Raw genomic sequence first — 25,218 nt, 5'->3', positions numbered from 1 at the left:
AATAAATGCTTAAATATATTTGGGAGTAGGTGAGGTTGCTAGGTTAAAAGACAGGGATTAGTTTAGGCAAGGTTCATTCAATAATTTGAAACGTCCACGGGTATAAGGGAGGATCTAGCTTAATCGGTAATTTATTTGAAATTATTCACTAAAAAGTGATCCCTAGATCAAAGACGATAAGATATATATTAATATCTAAGTAACTTTGAGATAAATTATATGTTAAGATAATTTAAATACAATCTTCCAAGAAGCTAATGTAATTAGTAGCTAGCAATACCTTCCCAAATTTGTTTCTCATAGTTTCCTAGCTCGCATGAGACAAGTCTCATGGATTTAGACATCTTTAGGCCATCCCAATCTTCTTTTTCCATTCTCCCTTTGAAGACATCTAGTAAAATTGAGACATCTCATCCTCTTTTGTCTTTTTTTTTTTTGGTTAAAATCATCTTTTGTCTTTCATCATGGGCAATATTCTTCTTTTCATATGTTTCACTACTAGCTAGCTATAGTATGTTTTTGCTCAGTCGATGCTTTGTTTTTTCCTTGAATTACTTGATATATTTTTTCTTGTTTTGGATGACAATTAGAGGAAAATATCAACTTTCATGTCATAGAGACAATGACCTGAAGGTTATAAGAAATCGAAAACGTTACACTTTAAAAGCTAGGACATTCTCTTAACTCTTTCTTAAAGGCATTCTTTATCCAAAGTATCCAATAGGATCCAGCTTATGGGATTTAAAAAGGATAAACTGTTTGATTAGTGAAGTTGGAAAGGTCACACATACAAGGCCGGTGATGAACATTAACGTACCATCAACATATTCAACAGCAACTAGCATATCAAGGTTTGAAAAAAACATAATCACGTACAAGGCCGGCAATGAACAATAACATATTCGACAGCAACTAGCTTATGAAGGTCTGAAATAAATATATTCGCATACAAGGTTGGCGATGAACATTAACATAACATCAATATATTGGACAGCAACTAGCATATGAAGGCTTGAAATTAGGCTTATAAATTAAAACTGCATGTAGAGAGGCTGATTGGGCACCTCCCCCAAAAGAACCACCATGCCACTGATAGAAAATGGGACCAACAAAAGAGAATCCGTGTTGGAAAAATCCACAAGGGTTTCTTTCTTTTGCATCACTTTGATGCTTTCCAGTGTCCAATTGTTGGTCACTAGATAGCGCTCTTGATCTAGATATGTCTCCCCTTCTAAAAGTAGGACTGTTGAGTCAAGTCTCACGTGAAGCCCAAGCTCTGAACTGATTGATTGGTTCTGTTGTTTGAGACTCGAGACTATAATTTCTAGTTCACTCTTAGCTAACCAGACAAACAAATAGACAGACATACGTACGGACGTACACACATACATTATGTGTATATATAGTACTATATAATATTCACTAATTTTATATAAAATTACATTTATTAAGTGAATATCAGAAATGAATGAACAAGGTCTTAATAGGGAGACTATAATTTTTAGTTCACTCTTAGCTAACCAGACATACAGATAGAAACGAATGAATAGGGTCTTAATAGGGAGGAAAAGAAGAAAAACATAGAAACACCAGAAAACAAACATATAAATGGAATAAAACTATTTTAGAAATTTATTCAGATTAGGGAATTATGGGCCTAACTTGTAAAATTGATTTGGTTTGGTTGAAAGGTTATCAAAAAAAATTCCAAGACTGCTTGCATCAGGGGTCTAGTTGGTGGGAATTGCCAAAAGTGACATCTTATGGCTCTAGTGTGATTCCTGTGACAAGATTGCTTGAATCACGGCTCTAATTGATGCCTAGCACTCAGTCAAAACTAAGGATTCTATTTTATTGCATATGTCATTTTTTCATGGACGTAGACTAGAAGAGGTGGTTTCAGATCATATGGGCATCAAAGCAATACCCTATTTATTGATAATGCCACTGCTTTGTGACAGGGAGAGTTGGTCAGAGACCATGAAGGCCAAGGGCAAGTGTGAATTAATCAGTATCTCTTCCGAAATCAAATCGTTCGAATGCGACCTGGCCGAACTCGAATGGATCACTTAGACTAACCTTGTTGAACTTTCAACCTCTACTACATTGTAGATCAGGTACATAAATGCAGCAAACATGTCAAATTGCACCTCCCCGAGTTTGATCATACAATCCCATTCACTTGGAAGAGGGATGCAACCACTCGGCTATAGCAGTGTTTGTGACCCTCAAATGTGGATCATCAAATTCGTGCCACTAATAGGTTATGCACCGGTTCTCTTCGAGGATATGTAGATACAATTAAGTGGCATAGTACATGTTTTTTAAGGTTCATGTTAAAGAATATAAGACACGGGGTTGAGCCGTCGACATAACCCATTAGGTCGTAGCCAATGGAAAGGGAGACAAACTGTGCACGCCATGAAGGAAAGTTGGACGAGGTTAGCTTCAGAGGGAGTTGGATGGCTGCATTGATCGAGATCAGTTGGGGAGTGGTGGTGGTGGGGCTGTTAACAATAGCAAGAGTGGCACTTGATGAATCACTAGAAGCCATGAGAGAGAATCGATTTCTTCTCATCGGAGGAAAGTGATTGCTCTGATACCATAAATAATATAAGATCTCGATAAATTTCCCATTGATAAACCTTTACATATATAGGTTGTAAGCTTGTTAACCCACAACAGAATACGGCGGAGCATATCCTTGAAGATATACTGGAGCTAACAGCGGGGAGATTATCTAGTTACAATCGCAGGAATGTCGGAGAAGAGTAAGGATTATCCGTTATTCCTATTACATGTTGGGGTTGTTTTCGACTTGATCAGACTTCAAAAACACAATCGATCGATAATAATAAACCTTAATGCGATCGAATGCAACTTAAGTTGAAGGGAATTAGGATTGGATTCAAACTTCTGATTCCATTTATATAAAGCACTGGAATAAGTCATGAGTCACAAGCCTCATGCAACTGACCTTTTTGGAATAATGTGCAAATCAGGCTGGCTGTGGGTCGTGCAGCGGGCTCCGACCTTTTTGTACGTATCCAAACTTTGTAGCGGTCCCTACTTGGACTATGTCCATGACGTTACCCCGTGTTGTATAAGTTGTTGCGAGTCCAAAAAATAGGACAATCTAATGGTGATTATTTTCCGTGACCTTAGTTTTAATAGATCCTATGGCTTTGATCCAAGGCACTCAAAGTCTAAGTAACAGTGAATTGATGTCTTATGGTCCGTTGTTAAGCATTAGTTAATTATACTGCCAGATGCATGAGGATGGACAGAGAAACAGCTTTGACAACGAAAAGCAGTAGTTTTAAAACCATCTTGTGTCACTTCAATCCATTAATTATTTTTATCGAACAACACTAATAATTCTATGAGACTCACATTCTTGTTCAATAACTACAAATGATTGTTATAGCCTAGTAATCTTTATTTTAAATGAATGAGAGAGTGAGAGAGATTAATGCAAAAGAGTATAACCACCGAGAGAAAATGGCCCATGGAATGGACTGAGCTAGTTAGTATCAAAATTATTTTTTTCTTAATTCACCGAACACATGCATCATGTGTTAAATAATAATTTCTAGTAATGCGAATGAATTTGGAATGGCTTCCCTGTTCTATATAGATAGATCTGACTCAAAAAAGTCGAATGAAACTTTGCCATTGCTTCATAAGTGTTGGCATATAGTTGATATGGTATAAATGGAGCAATAAAATGCTACACACTGCTAATATAACACCACCTGTATAACATTTTTATGTAACTACATGTAGTAGTTACCTCATGATTACTGTCCTTAATTATATTATTCCTCCAGATCACTTTTGTCACGCCCCCGCCTGCGTGGGGCACGTGAGGCACCCAGTGCCCACGTGGGGGCCACATGAGGGGGGACCGCGAGGCTCTCCTGCTAGATATTGTCCGGTTTTGGGGCTTCACGTAAGCATCCTTCACCCCTCTCTGACTTTGTCTTCCACCCAAAACACGTCTGCAGGATTTGGAAACACCTGCCTCATATGTTTAAGCTCTGGAACGAGTCTTTCCGATGTGGGACTATTGCGCCTCACACCCTTCTCACCATCGGACAAGAACTGTCCTTGACTCTGATACCAAATGTCACGCCCCTACTTGCGCGGGGCACGTGAGGCACCCAATGCCTATGTGGGGGCCACATGAGGGGAGAAACACGGGGCTTCCCTGCCAGATATTGTTCGATTTCGGGGCTTCATAGAAGCGTCCTTCACCCCTCTCCGGTTTTGTTTTCTTCCCAAAACGCGTCTGCAGGATTTGGAGATACCCGCCTCATATGCCTAGGCTCTGAAACGAGTCTTTCCGATATGGAACTAGGGCCTCACACCCTTCCCACCATCGGAAGAGAGCCGTCTTCGGCTCTGATACCAAATGTCACGCCCCCGCCTGCGCGGGACACGTGAGGCACCCAGTGCCCACGTGGGGGCCACATGAGGAGGGAACATAGGGCTCCCCTGCCAGATATTGTCCGGTTTCAGGGCTTCATGCAAGCGTCCTTCACCCCTCTCCGATTTTGCTTTCTTCTCAAAACGCGTCTGCAGGATTTGGAGACACCCGCCTCATATGCTCAGACTCTGAAATGAGTCTTTCCGATGTGGGACTATTGGACCTCACAACTTTTGTTTCTTAAGCATACAACTTTTTGCAATGTCTTCATCATACCTAGCCATATGGTAAGACATGGATCTCTTATTTGATGTATCATGTGTTTTAAAAGAAAATATATGGTAAATCAAGAAAATATATGGTAAATCCATCAATGTGACCCAAAGCACCCAGTCTCCCCCATTATTGACTGTAGCAATGTGACATCGTGACTTCTTGACTTGGTGAATAGTATTGCCCACTCCCCGCATTCTTGACTTGCAGCAATGTGACCCAAAGCACCCAACAACTTGGCCAATAGTATCCCCACCCCCTTCTTTAGGCCTTGACTTGTAACAATGTGACACCCAATAGGTGTCGAAGAAGGACTTCTGCAGACACCGCGGACCGCGGCAGGAAAAACGAAGCAGTGCTCACGTGGGGGCCACATGAGGAGGAAAAACGGAGCTCTCCTGCCAGATATTGTCCGATTTTGTGGCTTTACGCAAGCGTCCTTCACCCCTCTCCAGTTTTGTTTTCTTCCCAAAACGCATTTGCAGGATTTGGAGACGCCCGCCTCATATGCCCAGACTCTGGAACGAGTCTTTCCGATGTGGGACTATTGAGCCTCACAACTTTTGTTTTCTAAGCATACAACTTTTTGCAATGTCTTCATCATACCTAGCCACATAGTAAGACATGGATCTCTTACTTGATGGATCATGTGTTTTAAAAGAAAATATATGGTAAATCAAGAAAATATATGGTAAATCCATCAATGTGACCCAAAGCACCCAGTCTCCCCCATTATTGACTGTAGCAATGTGACATCGTGACTTCTTGACTTGGTGAATAGTATTGCCCACTCCCCGCATTCTTGACTTGCAGCAATGTGACCCAAAGCACCCAACAACTTGGCCAATAGTATCCCCGCCCCCTTCTTTACGCCTTGACTTGTAACAATGTGATGCCCAATAGGTGTCGAAGAAGGACCTTTGCAGACACCGCGGACCGCGGCAGGAAAAACGAAGCCCTCCTCCAAATCTGTACTGCCCGAGGACATCCAAGAAGAACATGACTAATGGACTCATCTGTGTTAAGGCAAACCTTGCACATCAGAGTAGTCTTAACATATCTTCGGGTGGGTCAAGGACCATCAATGGAGGGTGTCACTCCAAGCTCGGTGATGAACTTTTGCAACCATACAGTTTTCTTGGCGGCATCAGATGCTGCGATATATTCTGCTTCACATGTAGAATCTGCCACTGTATGCTGCTTGGAACTCTTCCAGCAGATGGCCCCACCCTTAAGAGTAAAGATATATCCCGACACGCTCTTGCTATCATCTTGATCTGACTGAAAACTTGAGTCGGTATATCCCTCAAGTTTTAAGTCAGAATCACCGTAGACCAGCCACTGATCTTTAGTATTTCTCAAATACTTAAGGATGGTTTTTACAACCTTCCAGTGGCTGCTACCTGGATCAGACTGGTATCTGCTCACTACTCCTAGTGAGTATGCCACGTCTGGTCTAGTACATGTCATGGCATACATTATAGATCCCACTGCCGAAGCATATGGAATTATATCCATACTCTCTCTTTCTTGAGGAGTTGTCGGACAATCCCTTTTAGAAAGATTAATTTCATGGCCCATCGGAAGATAGCCTTTCTTAGAATTAATCATACTGAACCTCTTCAATATAGTATCAATGTATGTGGATTGGGATAATCCAAGCAATCTTCTAGATCTATCTCTATAGATCTTCATCCCTAGGATGTAAGATGCTTCTCCCAAATCCTTCATGGCAAATTGAGATGATAGCCAAACCTTTATTCCTTGTAATGCAGGAATGTCATTTCCGATTAAAAGAATGTTATCCACATACAAAACAAGAAATATGATAACTGAACCATTTGCCCATTTATAAATGCAAGGTTCCTCTTCATTCTTAATGAAGCCATATGATTTGATCACCTTATCAAATCGTATGTTTCAACTCCGTGAAGCTTGCTTTAATCCATAAATGGATTTTGAAGCTTGCACACCTTAGACTCATCTGCAGATATAAAACCTTCATGTTATATCATATACACCTCCTCTTCTAAATCTCCATTTAGAAAAGCGGTTTTAATATCCATCTGTCAGATCTCATAATCCAAGTGTGCTGCTATCGCAAGCATAATCCGAATGGATTTGAGCATTGCCACAAGAGAAAACGTCTCGTCATAGTCAATACCATAACGTTGACGATATCCCTTGGCAACCAGACGGGCTTTATAGATCTCTACTTTTCCGTCTGCGCCCCGTTTCCTTTTGAACATGACTAATGGACTCATCTGTGTTAAGGCAAACCTTGCACATCAGAGTAGTCTTAACATATCTTAGGTTTAAGATCATTGGGGATCGTAACAAAATTGGAATCAAAGCATCTATTTAAGACCAATAGGGACTGTGATAGAAATATATGAGAGCTTAAGGTTTAAGATCACCAGGGATTGTGATAGAAGTGTCTCGATGTTACGATCACTTGAGATATGACAAAAGTAGCAGAAATAAATCAGAGCTTAGGTGTAAGCACTAGGCATTATGATAAAACGTATGTATTAGTTTGACATTCGACGAGTACAGAAGGATTGGATGATTTGTCTCTGATCATGATAAAAAAGGTTTGACCTAAGAATAATATAGAAAGGTTAACCATGGTATACGATATTAGTAGGTTATACAATACCATATTTATTTGTTCAGATGTTTAAATGACTTGAAAGTTTAAACTTGATATGGGTGTAGATGTGATAGCACTTTAAGTCTTAGAGTTAATTATTAGAGTGAAATTTGCACATGGATCTTTCATAGTAAGCTAAGAAAGATTTTTCATAGTATCCCAAAAAATTATAATAAAATAATATATACAATAGAAATTAAATTAAAAAAAAGGAATAATTAAAAGAAGCGAGTACCATCACTTGATCGTTATACAGGCCTTGTGATGTTAAATGTGGTCAACAATAGAAGATTAGAAATTGAAAAGGCTCCATTGGAAGGATTTAGTAGTATAACAGGCTGTCAACTTGATTCTATTTTTTTGGAAATTGGTGCCAAATCCTGGCTTGGGCAGATTCAAGAAAGCTATCTATCATAAAACCTGTTATCCTAGTTGGTGGTTAGAGAGACCTACTTTAGTGTTTATAATTTAAGCTCAAGCAACTAGGAAGTAATCTTCTGAGTTCTGAAATTCCCCTAGACTTGGAAAGATTTTAGGAGAGAGAGATAATGATTACGTGTTGACTAACTTTACCTTAAGAATAAAATTGTGCCTCTAGGAAAATAAATTTGCACGGTAAATGATAATATCTACTTGCTTGAATTTAGTAGTTCTCCAAATAATAATAAATGCTACTGGTAAACAAGTTAGTTTATATATAGTATTTATTGTTATACATGGTATATATCAAGGACCGCCGTTTCGCCTCGAACCGCACAATTTGGGGCATATCGAGCGGTACTAGAGTCTGACAGGCGCTATTATAGCTCTCGATTCGAAAAATCTGCGAGGAAAGGAAAGAGGGAGAAGGAAAGAGAGAAACATAGAGAGGGAGGGAGGGAGAGAAGGAAGGAGATGCCAGGAGAGGGTGAGAGAGAGGGCATGAAAGCCCTTCTATCCTCCTTTGTTTGTCCGCAAGGGGTGCGAGGTGGAGCCTCTATTCCGGAACCCTTTTGAAATAGGGGCTCTGCTCCGAAGTTGGTCCCAATTTTTTTTTATTTCTTTAAGTGAAGTTGGTCTCGATTTTTTATTTTTTTCTTATTTTTTAAGTGAAATCGACAAACTTTGTACTGACTTTATTTAAAGAAATAAAAAAAATAAAAATTGTTGTCTCAACTTTTCGGAAAACTGGTTGATATATATATATAGATTTTTCATTCATTGGTTAATCCTATTAATGGCTACCACTAGATGGACAGTGAGGGGAGATGATTGGATGTATCACTACTATATTGATGTAACTTCCTACGATGTACAATTTTTACTTTAATGTACTTATTATTTGTTCTTTAAAAAGCTTTTTTCCCCACAAAGGCATTTCAAATCTGAAAATATATAATTTTTATAATGATTAATGGCCTGTCATTAATCATCATAAGAGAAAATATTCCAAATACCATCATTCATCCATCTCTCAAAGCAAGAAATAAATGATCCGGCGTAGGATTTGTACGTAGGAAGTTGAAATATCAACCGATGAGCCTATGCATAGGGTCGTGCTTGAATGAGAATGCTCCATACATTATAATAAAATGGGCTGCAAGATGACAGTCAACCAAAAAATGTCTCTATCAAGAAGGTAGGCAATGTCAATGAATCATAGGATTGAGGGTCCGCATGGAGGTCGGTCATGATTCACGACAAGCAACTCATTCCCAAATGAGGATTTTCTGGCTCCAAATTTATGCAACCATAAGCAGAGAATCATAGCAGGCCACTCCTTGAAATGGCCTTTTATTTCGGTTATTTTGGCATAATACAAGATCAACCCTCCTCCTTACAATCTACAATCGAGTTGAGTTGATGGTAGTTGCCACTATAGGACTCCTCACCACATACTTCCCTTTATCATCCACCCAGCTTAATGAACCATGAAGCACCTCATCCGCTTTCTTCCCCATCTGGCCCACCAGAATGAGAGCGAAACTTTTCTTCTCGTACTTCTCGTGAAAAACCAACTTCTCTGGCACGACCCTGATTGCAAACCCCTTCATAGCCACCACCTTGGCGTTGTAACTCGCCATTGCATCTCCCACATTCGTCACCGTCCTTCGGAACTCTTGGACAACCTTATCGCTAGCAGCAGTCTTGTTAGGATTGAAGAATGCAATGAAGGATGGATAATTGAGATCTAAAGATGCATGCGAGCAATCGAAAGAATAGGTCTTGGTGATCATCTTTATCTGCTTGCTGGTATATTTCATGGCACATAAGAGTCTCACATAGTCCTCGGTACTAGCATCATAGACAAGACCAGGATCGAATGCCCTGTTGGGCTCAATGTGACCGGACCCGATAGCCAGCGGAGTCGCCGCCGGCCGATCGGCATACCCCATGTCTCTAATTAGCATCATGGTGTTGTCCAAATCGTTTGCAGTGGTCACCAGCGCAGATCGAATCGCTGCAGGACTCCAGTCTGGCCTTGCACCCTTGATCATTGCAGCTATGCCTGCTGCATGAGGGCAGGCCATAGATGTTCCTGATATGATGTTGAATGGGCTATACAATTTATGAGACCTGTCGAACCCAATTGATGAATTCTGTGCCCAAGATGCTAGGATCAAGGAGCCAGGAGCCACGATGTCTGGCTTCAGCACAGTTGGGCAGCTTGCCGAGGGCCCTCTGGAGGTGTAGTCAGCCACCATGGGGGCAGGCTTTGTGCCCAAGATGGTCTCTCGGAATCTCAACATGGCTCTCGGGTCCGAGCTTTTATTTATGTACTCCAAGATGGTCTTACTATCTTGAGGGCTGATGATAGCCCCAGGGAACGAGAATTGGACGTCTAAGTCCTTGTACAAGGATGCAGATATGAAGAGGGCAACATCCACTTTAGCAGACTCAACTTGAGAGGTGGCGAATTCGAGATCCTTGGCATCACATACTATCATCTTGTGACGCGCATTCTTCAGCAAGGTCCTGTTGCCACAAGACCCCATGAACACCAAGGGCAATGCATGCCCGGTGGAAGCTGGCCTTCCAGCGTACAATGATTGCCCGATGATGGAGCTGCCATCTCCGAGATCGACGATGCCGGCGAAGTCCCGATCGATGGTGGCGGCGCCAATGGTGGTGACCCAGGGGGTCCCATTGTGCAGGACCCGAGGTTTTGGGCCGCTGTTGCCCACCGAGGTCGCGACAAATATCCCCTTCTCCATGGCGGCCACAACTCCATCGTGGAAGAGAGCAGGGAGGCCGTAAGACTCAATCGGAGGTCCGATGCCATGAGCCAGTAGTGTTGGTGGCTGAAAAGAGCAACAAACAACTTGGCCAAAATAGGAGAAAAATAGGATTTTCTTTTGTCGTCGATTTTTGGCCGATTTCTTGATCGGCGGCCGTGATTCTAGATTGTGGGAAGAAGAACAAGGAAAGGAGAAAAGGATCGAAGTGTTACCTCAGCTCTGGAGGCATCGACGACCTTGGTTTCTGGTGAGCACAAAGACGAGCAACCATGAACTCAATGGGAGAAAAGAGAGAGAAAGAAGCTCGATGATCATCGGTGGAGGTCCATCGCGGGGGGGGGGGGGGGGGGGGGGGGCCTTTAAATAGGAGTGGAGGCTAGGCTTATCCTAGCCTCTGATAGAGTTCGTGGTGGACTCTTCCTCCTCCTTCACGATCAAGCAGGGCTTTGCCCTGTATTTTGACTAAAACGGCCCTTTGGGCCACGATTTGGTGCTGGGTCGGGCCAACAGGCCAGTCCAATGAGACTGGGCCTCACATTTTTTCCTCCTTGCTCTGATCAAAACTAACTCTTCTATACCCATCACATGCCTAATTATACGAATCATAAACCTAAGCTTAACTTCTACCCATTACTAGACTTTTAAGCTTAACCCATGATCAAACCTATTGCCTTGATACCATATTTGTTATGTCCCAGATTCGAAGCATGACATGGCCGTGCTACTGAAGGGTATAGCCTACAATAATACAAAGCCAACATTATATTCAACTTTCAAATCCATCACAAACAAATTAGAATAACTAAAAGTCTAATTTCAACATCCATTAAATAAAATCAATATTGGTTTAGAGCATCTACATTCAAACATAAAAATTAAATCTATGATCTTTACTATTCAGAAACTCACTAACTACAATTCCATAATCAACTGAAGAACTAAAGTTCTGCTCTGCTATATAGATCGCCAAGCTTGCTAGCACGAACTCCAAGCTTGGACCATCCTTCGATCCTATCGACCCTATTCGCCTAGTGAGAGAAAAATAAAAATACAGGTATATGAGCGAGACAGCTTAGTAAGTAACCTTTCACTATCTTATTGGATCAAGCATAAGTTTTTCCATATCGATGCATCATTTAAGAAAAATAACAGTTATTACAAAATAAGCTAATACAGTATATTAAATACAGGTCATAAACCAAATCATGCATAAACAAATCTTCCATCTTTTATAAACATAGTATCAAATTTATATTGCAAATAAATTTGTAAATCGTTCTTCATGTCATATAATCCTATTATAAATTAAAATATTGCTCATAAATATTCGTGCTGTAGTCACTATAACTCATGACAGGGCTATTTTCGTAATCGACGGAATATCGTAGTTCATATTCGTTACCAACTTTAACCCGTTGGCAGAGGGTCGTTTTCATTGTATGCTAGCCCAAGGGTGTCGATTGATCCCTATTTCTAGAGGCAGCCATAGCAATCTGAGAGCCTTTAGAAAACTTATATTTTTTACTTTCAAACATACACATTTATAGATGAAAAATACTAAATGACATGATCAGATTCATATTTCAAAACAAAGTTATTTTCATCAAATCATTTATAAAACTTTTTTCATAATAAAGCACAATTTTCGTAACACATATGCCGTTCATAATTTAAGAAACGCATGGTATTTTCATAAGCAAGTTTTATGAACGGAAGACATAATCATTTAAAAGATTATTAAAATTTTAAAATATCTTTACACGAGTTAATATTAAAATATCTTTACACGAGTTAATAAAAAATTTTAAAATATCTTTACACGAGTTAATAAAAAATTTTAAATTAATTATACATTCTAAAAAATATATTTCTTATTATAAATTTATTCTAGTATGGTTTGGTATATAAATAAATATACTAATTATTAATAAATCCTATATTAGATTTAACAATAATAAATAAATATTTTGTTAATTATTTATTAATATTAATACATATTAATAAATTTATTAATATATTTAACAAATAAACAAATATATTTATAAATATTATTAATCTATACATTAATTATTTATAATATATTATACTTCTAATATAATATATATTAGTATAATTAATATAATATTAGTATAATATAAGTGAGGTTATTTTGCTAAGAAATGATATTTTTTCTGATTACCTCGATTTTCGTTTTTTTAGTCTCTTACCTCTTTCTGATTCATTAAGTAATTTAATATAGGAAGACAAATTCCATCTTTCTGGTAGTATTTGTTTTATCTTTTCTTTTAGAAAAATAAACATGAAACCCACAATTTATGTTACCATCTCTCTCATACACTTTTCGTACCAAATATGGTAATTTGATATGAGATTTATTCTTTTATGCTAGATTATTTCTAATCGAATGAGTTCTTAAAAGTATCTCAGGATTTTTCAAAATTGTTTTAGGTGTGGTGCTGTTTGACTTTTAGAGGTGTTTCTAACAAAGGCTACATGGTGAGTACAATGTTAAAGGCTCAGGGAGCTATCCGGGGCTGGTTAAGAGATTTTTTTTTTGATCGGGAGACCTTACATCGAGCCTTTAAGAGTGTCATTATCATAAAGAAGAATATTAGCAAGCATATCCGATCGAAAGGTTATTGCTCTTGGCCTAATAGGCCAAGTCTTGGTGTATGAAGATCTCTTAGGTTCCCCTTTGGTTCCTTCTTTTGCCTCAAATAGTTTTCTACAGGAGAAATCAGTGGCCTGGCTTGGTGGTTTTATTTGTGTGGTTCTTATCATTTAGATTCTTGTAAAAATGGACACAAATGGGCCTGATTATGCTCCAGATGGATAAAGTTTTCTTTGGTGCCTGTGTTTTGAAATGGAGAGTTTTCTGGTTTTTTGGATGTATTCATACGAGTGTCAAAAAAAAAAAAAAAAAAAGGAGGATTTTCGTGGACCTTCAAGTGAGGTTGGGGTCAAGCATGAAGGGTATCCAATCTAAAATATGCAGGTTTGAGTTAGGATCAAGTCGGCGAGTTGCAGTTTGGATAAAGTAATCAGGTATCCTTTTATAGTTAAAATTATAATAATTGATGAGCAAATATAGGATCATAATTATATATATTTTTTAAAAAATAATGGAATGATAGTCTAAACATGAATTTTTATTCAAAAAACTACATTAATCTAAGAAAATAAATATTCTTAACATATAAGTTTACAAATTACCATTTTAAAATCAAATAATTGGTCTAATAATATTATGATTAAGAAAGGATGGAAACAAATAATAAATGCTTAAATATATTTGAGAGTAGGTGAGGTTGCTAGGTTAAATGAGAGGAATTAGTTTAGGCAAGGTTCATTCAACAAATTGTTGGGATTAATGGGCACAAAACTCACTGTATCCGGCTTACCAATTAACAATTGGTCTCATTCAGGCATTCCATGAAACACATCACAGGCATGAAAAGATAAGCACAAAGACACCAAATTTACGTGGTTCGGCAGCAAGTGCCTACATCCACGGGGAGGAGGAACAATCCACTATATCAATCTTCCCAATAGGGTACAAGCATAGATACATAAGAGACCAAAATATGGACTGATAAATGATCACAATAGGAGGCAAGATAAAACCAAATATAAAGCAAGAAACAACCTGATCGGATCACCCTTCTGCAGCCACAATGATAGATCAAAAGTGTAGTATGCAAATCAACCTTTCTACGGCTCCAATGGTAGATCAAATGAGTATCAAAAATATACCTTCCCTTGTTGCATTTACTGTAATCAGCAAAGAAGAAAGAGGCTCACGGAAACAGGGAAGTCACAGGAAGAAGCCACGGTTGAAGAAGGGAAGAAGGAAGAAAGCCTCCAGCGAGTGAAGACAAAGGGGAACCCAAGTCGGATGTTGCCAGGAGACCGAGAGCGCACGGGAGGATGAAGAAGATGGGTGCGGCGGCTGAAATCCCTTTCACCCTAAAACAAAACAAAACCCTTCATCCCACGGGAAAAGAGGTAACATGTACCTTTTATATAATGAAATGTCATTTTGCAAATAGTCCCTCTCAAAACTAATATTTGGAGCAAAGTCCAAAATAGTCAACAATCCTCCTCCTTGCGACAAATTATGTACCTACCATCAAATATGGATTGATAAAATAACCTCCTCCTCACCACAAGCCCGGAAGGGCATTAACAAGTGCTCACACCAATCAAGTTCAGGAAAGTCCTGAACTTAACTGCTGTGATTGGTTTAGTGAACATATCAGCCGGATTATGAGCAGTGTGGATTTTCTGAATCTGGACATCACCATTCTCCACCAAATCTCTGATGAAGTGATACCTGACATCTATATGCTTAGTGCGTTCGTGATACATCTGATCTCTGGCAAGATGCAAAGCACTTTGACTGTCACAATTAATATCCAAACGGTCCTGCTCGAGACCCAAATCCTGTACTAGTTCTCTTAACCAAATAGCTTCCTTTGCTGCCTCTGTCAACGCCATATACTCTGCTTCTGTAGTAGACAAAGCAACTGTAGGCTGCAAAGTAGCCTTCCAACTGACTGCACAACCAGAGAGAGTAAATACATATCCGGTTAATGACCTCCTCCTGTCCAAATCACTAGCATAATCTGAATCAGAAAATCCTGTAATAGTGCAATTACTCTGTGCGGAGAATACCAATCCCAAATTGGAAGTGCCTTTTAGATATCTAAGTATCCATTTCACAGCTGACCAGTGAGCCTTTCCAGGCTTATCCATGTATCTGCTTACTACGCTTACTGCCTGTGAAATATCAGGTCGAGTGCAGACCATTGCATACATGATGCTACCTACTGCACTTGCATATGGCACTCTGGACATATATCTCTCCTCATCCTCAGTCTGCGAACAGAGTGTGGCAGATAATTTGAAATGACTGGCAAAAGGAGTAGTGACTGGCTTGACTGTAGACATACCAAATCTATCCAAGACTTTCTTAATATATCCATGCTGAGTAAGAAAAAGTCTACCCAACTGCCTGTCACGACTGATCTCCATCCCAAGTATTTTCTTTGCCGGTCCAAGATCCTTCATCTCAAATGCAGTACTGAGCTCAGCTTTCAGATTTTGGATGATTGATATATCCTTGGCTGCTATCATCATATCATCCACATACAGTAATAAGTAACAAAAGGATCCATCTGAAAACCGCTGGTGATATACGCAACTGTCATATGGAGATCTGTTGTATCCATGGTCGACCATAAACTTATCAAATTTGCGATACCACTGTCTTGGAGACTGCTTGAGACCATATAATGATCTCTTGAGCAAACATATATGATCTTCCTTGTCTGGAACCTCAAAACCAGGTGGCTGTTGCATATAAATCTGTTCCTCTAAATCACCGTGAAGAAAAGCTGTTTTAACATCTAGCTGTTCCAGCTCTAAATTCTGAGAAACAACTAAGGCAAGCAACACACGAATAGAAGAATGTTTAACTACAGGAGAAAATATTTCCTTATAGTCAATTCCCCACCATTGACAATAGCCCTTAGCTACTAACCTGGCCTTATATCTAAAATCCTGATGACTGGCTCCCTCTTTATTCTTGAAGATCCATTTGCAGCCTATTGCCTTCTTGCCCTCTGGTAATCTGACTAATTTCCAAGTCTGATTCTTCTCTAAAGATTGTAATTCTTCAACCATAGCCATGGTCCATTGTTCAGCCTGCGGACTACTAATAGCCTCCTGATATGTGGTCGGCTCATCACCAATAGTGTCTGCAATGCTCAGAGCATAATAAACTAACCCAGCACAAGCTGAATCCTCAAAACCATACCTTTGTGGTGTTCTGATCTGACGCCTGGGTCTACGAGTGGCAATGCTATCAATCTGATCCTGACCTTCCATGGTAACCTCCTCCTGAGTCTGTATCTCTGCATCTGTCTGCTGTTGCTGCTCATTCAGAATTAAAGTATCTTCATTTGCCTGCTGCTGCTGTGATCTGATAGTCTGATCAATATTCATAACAGTCCTATCCATCTGATCCTGACCCTGATCTCTCTCAGAAGAACTTGGCTGTAGCTGCCTTAAAGGAGTAGCTATCTCATGAAATCTCACATCCCTACTGACTAAAAAACCTTGGGATCCAGGCTGTGTGCACCATAATCTGTAGCCTTTTACCCCAGATGCGTATCCAAGAAATACGCACTTCTTAGCCCTAGGGTCCAACTTTCCATCTCTTACATGTGCATAAGCTGGACACCCAAAGACTCTGAGTACTGAATAGTCTGCAGGTTTTCCTGTCCACATTTCTTCCGGAGTTTTCATGCCCAATGCTGATGCTGGAGATCGGTTTATAATGTAGCAGGCTGTGTGAGCGGCCTCTGCCCAAAAATCTCTAGTTAATCCAGAACTAGATAGCATAGATCTGACTCTCTCAATTAGTGTGCGATTCATGCGTTCTGCCACACCATTCTGTTGAGGTGTACCCACTGTGGTTCTGTGTCTGACAATGCCCTCTAATTTGCAAAAGTCATTAAACTCAGTAGAACAAAATTCTAATCCATTGTCAGTTCGGAAGGTTTTCAACTTCCTATCAGTATGCCTCTCAACCATAGCCTTCCACTTCTTAAATGTGTCAAACACATCACTCTTATTTCTGATAGTGTATATCCAGACTTTGCGGGAGTAGTCATCAATAAAAGTGAGTAAATACCTAGATCCACCCTTGGATGTAATTGGGGCTGGTCCCCATAGGTCAGAATGAATATAATCTAATATACCAGCTGTCCTGTGCACGCCTGTAGAAAAGCTGACCCTGTGTTGTTTTCCGAACACACAATGCTCACAGAATCCAAGTGCACCAACCTTCTGACCACTTAGCAAACCACGTCTGCTCAGCTCCTGTAAACCTTTATCTGAGATGTGGCCCAATCTCTGATGCCACAGGTGTGTCAACTGCTCAGTAGAAGACTGCACTGCTGAAGCCTGTCCAACTATTGTACTACCATCCAAATAGTAAAGGGTCCCACACAATTTTCCTTTCAATAAAGTCAATACTCCTTTATTGATAGTTATTGATCCTCTACCCCATCTACCCTCGAAACCTGCACTATCGAAAGCATGTACTGAGAGAAGGTTTCTCTTTAGTTGAGGAACATATCTGACATCGTCCAAAATCACGACAGTGTTTGCATTAGATTTAATTTGAACTGTACCAACACCTTCCACTTTACAAATACCAGCATCTCCAAGAAGAACGGTGCCCCCCTCACATGATCTAAAAGAAGAGAACCATTCCTTATGAGGTGTCATGTGGAAAGATGCTCCAGAGTCCACAATCCAAGTATCAGGATGACTGACACTGCAAGCAGCTGTAAATACTGCATCATTATCATTACTGTTGTGACCTGCTGATGAAACTGCAACCGTTGCCGAGTCTGAGACGGTTCCTTTATCCTTTTGTTCCCTCTCTTTCTTAGACTGTAGTAGTCTACATTCTGATTTCCAGTGGCCTGGTTTCTTACAATAGTGACAAACACCTGGTCTTCTAGACCTAGACTTTGATCTGGTTTTGGATTTGCTTCTACCTTGTCCACCTTTCTTCTGCTCATCTCTACCTCTAACTATAAGTCCTTGAGCTGGAGTCTGAACTTGATGTTGTAGCTGTACTTTCAATCTAAGCTCATTGGATAACAAAGTAGCTTCTACCTCTTCAAGACTTATTGTCTCTTTTCCATAGAGCATAGTAGTAGTAATATGCTCAAAGGACTTAGGCAATGAGTAGATGAGGATCAAAGCCTTGTCTTCTTCATCTACTTCAACACCAATATTTGATAAATCAAGTAGGAGCTTATTATACTCATCCAAGTGATCTTTGAGTGAAGTCCCTTCTACCATACGAAATGTGTGCAACTTTCCCCTCAAATACAATCTATTAGTAAGGGATTTTGCCATATATAGACTCTCCAATTTTTCCCATACTCCCTTAGCTGTATCAAGATCCACAACATTTCGCAGGACTTTATCACTCAAACCCGAAAACAAAGTTCCTAGTGCTCTCTCATTAATCTCTTCTTTGACAGCCTCATTATCTCCTGGGATTGCATCCATACCCTTGAGGGCTTTTGCTACACCCTCCTTAACCAACAGGTATTTCATTCTTACCTTCCATAGTGAGAAGTCCCCTGTGCCATCAAATACAACCACTTCATGCCTTATGGTAGTGGAATGTGAAACAGAAGCCGAATCGTTAGCCCTAGATGAATTTTGTTGCCCAACAGTAGCCATAGCTCTGATACCAATTGTTGGGATTAATGGGCACAAAACTCACTGTATCCGGCTTACCAATTAACAATTGGTCTCATTCAGGCATTTCATGAAACACATCACAGGCATGAAAAGATAAGCACAAAGACACCAAATTTACGTGGTTCGGCAGCAAGTGCCTACATCCACGGGGAGGAGGAACAATCCACTATATCAATCTTTCCAATAGGGTACAAGCATAGATACATAAGAGACCAAAATATGGACTGATAAATGATCACAATAGGAGGCAAGATAAAACCAAATATAAAGCAAGAAACAACCTGATCGGATCACCCTTCTGCAGCCACAATGATAGATCAAAAGTGTAGTATGCAAATCAACCTTTCTACGGCTCCAATGGTAGATCAAATGAGTATCAAAAATATACCTTCCCTTGTTGCATTTACTGTAATCAGCAAAGAAGAAAGAGGCTCACGGAAACAGGGAAGTCACAGGAAGAAGCCACGGTTGAAGAAGGGAAGAAGGAAGAAAGCCTCCAGCGAGTGAAGACAAAGGGGAACCCAAGTCGGATGTTGCCAGGAGACCGAGAGCGCACGGGAGGATGAAGAAGATGGGTGCGGCGGCTGAAATCCCTTTCACCCTAAAACAAAACAAAACCCTTCATCCCACGGGAAAAGAGGTAACATGTACCTTTTATATAATGAAATGTCATTTTGCAAATAGTCCCTCTCAAAACCAATATTTGGAGCAAAGTCCAAAATAGTCAACACAAATTAAGAAAGAAAGTTTGAGAGAAGGTGGAAGTTTTATATGATTTTTGTTTCCGGGGCAAGCTATATTAGGTTTAGGTTGAATCAAACATATTTTTATTGATTCGAACTAAATGCAGATGACCGACATGTGGGCCGAGTTGGGTCGAGTCATATTAGAAATTGCAAAATATAAACCCGACATGGTTTTCTAAATGGATTTGATTTTTTTTTTCCGACCTAAAACCAATTCATAGTTTGTCGAAAACAGAATGGATGAGGTTTAATTGAGTTAGAATCGAGCCGGATCATAAGTCACCCCAATTCATTTGCAGTGTATTGGACACATCCAATGGCATCGCTCTACATGCCTGGTCTCTAAGAATTCCTTGCAACAATGATCAAATTAAAAAATGGGGCACATGGTAAAAATTGAAACATCCATGGGTACAAGGGAGGATCTAGCTTAATCGGTAATTTATTTGAAATTATTAACTAAAAAGTGATCCCTAGATCAAAGACGATAAAATATAGATTAATATCTATGTAACTTTGAGATAAATTATATGTCAAGTTAATTTAAGTACAATCTTCCAAGAAGCTCATGTAATTAGTGGATAGGAACATCTTCCCAAATTTGTTTCTCATAGTTTCCTAGCTCGTATGAGACAAGTCTCATGGATTAAGACATCCTCAGGCCATCCCAATCTTCTTTGTCCATTCTCCCTTTGAAGACATCTAGTAAAATCGAGACATCTCACCATCTTTTGTCTTTCATCGTGGGCAATATTCTTCTTTTTATTTGTTTCACTACTTGCTAGCTATAGTATGCTTTTGCTCAGTCGATACTTTGTTTTTTTCCTTGAAACAATGCTTACTTGATATATGTTTTTATGTTTTGGATGACAATTAGCAGAAAATATCAACTTTCATTTCATAGAGACGATGACACGAAGGTTACAAGAAATCGAAAATGTTACACTTTAAAAAGCTAGGGCATTCTTTTAGCACTTTCTTAAAGACATTCTTTATCCAAAGTACCCAATAGGATCCAGCTTATGGGATTTAAAAAGGATAAATTGTTTGATTAGTGAAGTTGGAAAGCTCATAGACAAGGCCAACGATGAACATTAACGTAACATTAACATATCCGACAGCAACTAACGCATCAAGGATTGAAATAAACATATTCACTTACAAGGTTGGCGACGAACATTAACATAATATTAACATGTAGAGATGCTGATTGGGCACGTCCCCCCAAAAAACAACCATGTCACTGATAGAAAAAAGGATCAAAAAAAGATAATCCGTGATAGAAAAGTCCACAGGGGTCTCTTTCTTCTGCACCACTTTGATGCTCTCCAGTGTCCAATTATTGGTTACTAGATAGGGCTCTTTATCTAGTATGTCTCCTTCTCAAATAGGATTGTCGGGTCAAGTCTCACGTGAAGTCCAAGCTCTTACCTGATTTATTGGTTCTTTTGTTTGAGGCTCGAGACTATAATTTCTAGTTCACTCTTAGCCATTCAGACATACATACATACATACATGCATGCATTATGTGTATATATGGTACTATTTAATATTCGATTATTTTGTGTAAAATTTCTCTCATTAAGTGAATATCAGAATTGAATGAATAGGGTCTTAATAGGGAATACCCCTTTATTCGATTAAAATTTCTCTCATTATATATGTGACCACCTCCCCCCCCCCCTCCCCGACTTCTTGGTAGCAATGTGGCGCCCAACTGGTTGGTGAATATCTCCGTTCTTGACTTGTAGGAAGTTATCTCCACCAAAAGGGCTCATATCAAGCAACCTGTCTTGTAGCAATGTGACACCCAACAATTGGGTGAATACCTCCGTTCTTGATTTGTAGGAAGTTATCTCCACCAAAAGGGCTCATATCAAGTAGCCTGACTTGTAGCAATGTGACACTCAACAACTAGGTGAATATCTCCATTCTTGATTTGTAGCAAGTTATCTCCACCAAAAGGGCTTATATTAAGTAGCCTGGCTTGTAGCAATGTGACACCCAACAACTTGGTGAATACCTCCGTTCTTGACTTGTAGCAAGTTTTCTCCACCAAAAGGGCTCATATCAAGTAGCCTGACTTGTAGCAATGTGACACTCAACAACTAGGTGAATACCTCCATTCTTGATTTGTAGCAAGTTATCTCCACCAAAAGGGCTTATATCAAGTAGCCTGGCTTGTAGCAATGTGACACCCAACAACTTGGTGAATACCTCCGTTCTTGACTTGTAGCAAGTTTTCTCCACCAAAAAGGCTCATATCAAGTAGCCTGACTTGTAGCAATGTGACACTCAACAACTAGGTGAATACCTCCATTCTTGATTTGTAGCAAGTTATCTCCACCAAAAGGGCTCATATCAAGTAGCCTGGCTTGTAGCAATGTGACACCCAACAACTTGGTGAATACCTCCGTTCTTGACTTGTAGCAAGTTTTCTCCACCAAAAGGGCTCATATCAAGTGGCCCCCCCTCCTCTCTCTCTCTCTCTCTCTTCCTTATATACGCATAGCACAGAGGCTTCCCTCTAATCTAAGCGACGCCGCCACAACACCATGGCACTTTTGTCATCCTTCCACTATGTGTGGATGGCAGTAGCCATACTTACCTCACATATGATACCAACATCAGCTGAAGTTGCCACCTATATTGTCCACATGGACTTATCAGCCATGCCCAGAGCCTTCTCAGGCCACCACAGCTGGTATACCTCTGTCGTCGCCGCCGCCACCGCCACCTCTGACTCGATCTCTCCAACCTCCAACCTCATCTATGTCTATGACAATGCTATTCATGGATTCAGCGCTCGACTCTCGCCATTGCAGCTCCAACAACTCAAGAGATCACATGGCTACTTGTCGTGCTACCGTGAAATGCCGGTGACGGTTGACACCACCCACACCCCCGAATTCCTCCACCTTAGTTCAGGTTCCGGTTTGTGGCCGGCCTCCAACTATGGCGAGGACGTCATAATTGGGGTGGTCGACACCGGGATATGGCCCGAGAGCAAGAGCTTTAGTGACGACGGCATGACCGACGTGCCTGCCAGATGGAAGGGCGTCTGCGAGCAAGGCACTGCTTTCAGCTCCTCGGCGTGCAACCGAAAGCTCATCGGAGCCCGAAGCTTCAACAAGGCCTTGCTTGCAGCACACCCAAACCTCACCATTGTGGTCAATTCCCCGCGTGACACCGAAGGTCATGGCACGCACACCTCCTCCACCGCTGCCGGGAATTACGTCCCCGACGCGTCCTTCTTCGGGTACGCACCAGGCACGGCCCGGGGGATGGCGCCCCGTGCGCGGCTAGCCATGTACAAGGCTCTTTGGGATGAAGGAAACGCCATGTCCGACATCATCGCCGCAATCGACCAAGCTATATCTGATGGCGTGGACGTCATCTCCCTATCTTTGGGCTTCGACTTCCTCCCACTCTACAAGGAACCCATTGCCATGGCCTCCTTCGCCGCCATGGAGAAGGGGATATTCGTCACGACCTCCGCAGGCAACAGGGGCCCAGACTTGCGGGTCCTGCACAACGGGACCCCCTGGGTCACTACCATCGCCGCCGGAACCATCGATCGGGGCTTCGCTAGCATCGTCGATCTCGGAGATGGTGGCTCCATCACTGGGCAATCACTGTACCCTGGAAGACCACCTTCCACCAGGCATGCATTTCCCTTGGTGTTCATGGGGTCTTGTGGCAACAAGACCCTGCTGAAGAATGCGCGTCACAAGATGGTAGTATGTGATGCCAAGGATCTCAGCTTTGCCACCTTCCAAGTAGAGTCTGCCAAAGTGGATGCTGCCCTCTTCATATATGCTAAAGTGGACTTATACGTCCAATTCTCATTCCCTGGGGCTATCATCAGCCCTCAAGATGGTAAGACCATCTTGGAGTACATAAATAAAAGCTCGGACCCAAGAGCCATGTTGAGATTCCGGGCGACCATCTTGGGCACAAAGCCTGCCCCCATGGTGGCTGACTACACCTCTAGAGGGCCCTCGGCGAGCTGCCCAACTGTGCTGAAGCCAGACATTTTGGCTCCTGGCAGCTTCATCCTTGCATCTTGGGCGCAGAATTCATCGGTAGGGTTCGACAGGTCCCGTGAATTGTATAGCCCATTCAACATCATATCAGGAACATCCATGGCCTGCCCTCATGCAGCAGGCATAGCTGCAATGATCAAGGGTGCAAGGCCGGACTGGAGCCCTGCGGCAATTCGATCTGCGCTGGTGACCACCGCAAACAATTTGGACAACACGATGATGCCAATTAGAGACATGGGGTATGCCGATCGGCCGGCGGCGACTCCGCTGGCTATCGGGTCCGGTCTCATTGAGCCCAACAGGGTACTCGATCCTGGTCTTGTCTATGATGCCAACACCGAGGACTATGTGAGACTCTTATGTGCCATGAAATATACCAGCAAGCAGATAAAGATGATCACCAAGACCTATTCTTTCGATTGCTCGCATGCATCTTTAGATCTCAATTATCCATCGTTCATTGCATTCTTCGATCCTAACAAGACTGCTGCTAGCGATAAGGTTGTCCAAGAGTTCCGAAGGACGGTGACGAACATGGGAGATGCGGTGGCGAGTTACAACGCCAAGGTGGTGGCTATGAAGGGGTTTGCAATCAGGGTCGTGCCGGAGAAGTTGGTTTTTCACGAGAAGTACGAGAAGAAAAGTTTCGCTCTCATTCTGGTAGGCCAGATGGGGAAGAAAGCAGATGAGGTGCTTCATGGTTCATTAAGCTGGATGGATGATAAAGGGAAGTATGTGGTAAGGAGCCCTATAGTGGCAACTACCATCAACTCAACTCGGTTGTAGATTGTAAGGAGTGTTAATCTTCTATTATGCTAAAATAACCAAAATAAATGGCCATTTCAAGGAGTGGTTTAAATTGCTATGATTCTCTGCTTATGGTTGCATAAATTTGGAGCCAGAAAATCCTCATTTGAGAATGAGTTGCTTGTCGTGAATCATGACCGGCCTCCTTGCAGACCCTCAATCGTATGATTCATTGACATCACCTACCTTTTTGATAGAGACTTTGTTTGGTTGACTTGTAAGGAGTGTAAGATTTACTTACTTCTTTCGTCTTAGACCGTTAAACTTCACTAGGCAATTCAGTTAAGCCTATAAGAATATTAAAGGCAAAATTAATTTTTGTTTGACGATTTTAGTCGAATTAAAATAATAATAAACAAGAATAAGCGTTTGACGATTTTAGGTAGGTCAGACTCGAGCGATTCGATCAATAAATCATAGAGCATGGACTCAATCAGGGCCAAGGTCGCTTAATATAATTCATCATCAGTGACTTCCGTAGACACTTGATAAGGCCAGATGATCAGACGAGTAAGCGACCCGGACACTAAGACAATTCAAGGCCTCTTTTTAGGGGTCAACTCGGGTTCGTAGATAAGCTCAACAGAACCCGATTAGGAATTTCTTACATCTTCTAGAGAGAGAGAGTAGAGAAAAACAAAGAGAAGAAAGTAGAGAGAGGAGGGAGGAGAGAGAAAGAGAAGAGAGAAAACTTTCTTCTTTCTTCTCAAAATAGGGGAGAGCCCACTCTCCCCCTCTTCTCGAAACAGGTGTG

General features: G+C 41.0%; 1 pseudogene across 1 annotated transcript; it reads left to right on the top strand.

Annotated features, from left to right (window-relative positions):
• Positions 1-21,226: 21,226 nt before the first annotated feature.
• Positions 21,227-24,522, top strand: LOC120112798 (subtilisin-like protease SBT3 pseudogene; annotated as a pseudogene). The gene has a single exon (XR_015975013.2). The product of XR_015975013.2 is annotated as a subtilisin-like protease SBT3 pseudogene (transcript).
• The last annotated feature ends 696 nt before the right edge of the window (positions 24,523-25,218 follow it).

This window comes from Phoenix dactylifera, chromosome 2 (genome assembly GCF_051530095.1).
Source record: "Phoenix dactylifera cultivar Ajwa chromosome 2, Ajwa_hap1_PhDact_Kaust_v1.1, whole genome shotgun sequence".
Lineage (NCBI taxonomy): Eukaryota > Viridiplantae > Streptophyta > Magnoliopsida > Arecales > Arecaceae > Phoenix > Phoenix dactylifera.
Note: the sequence above shows the minus strand (reverse complement) of the source record. Positions and strands in the feature narration are given on the sequence as shown.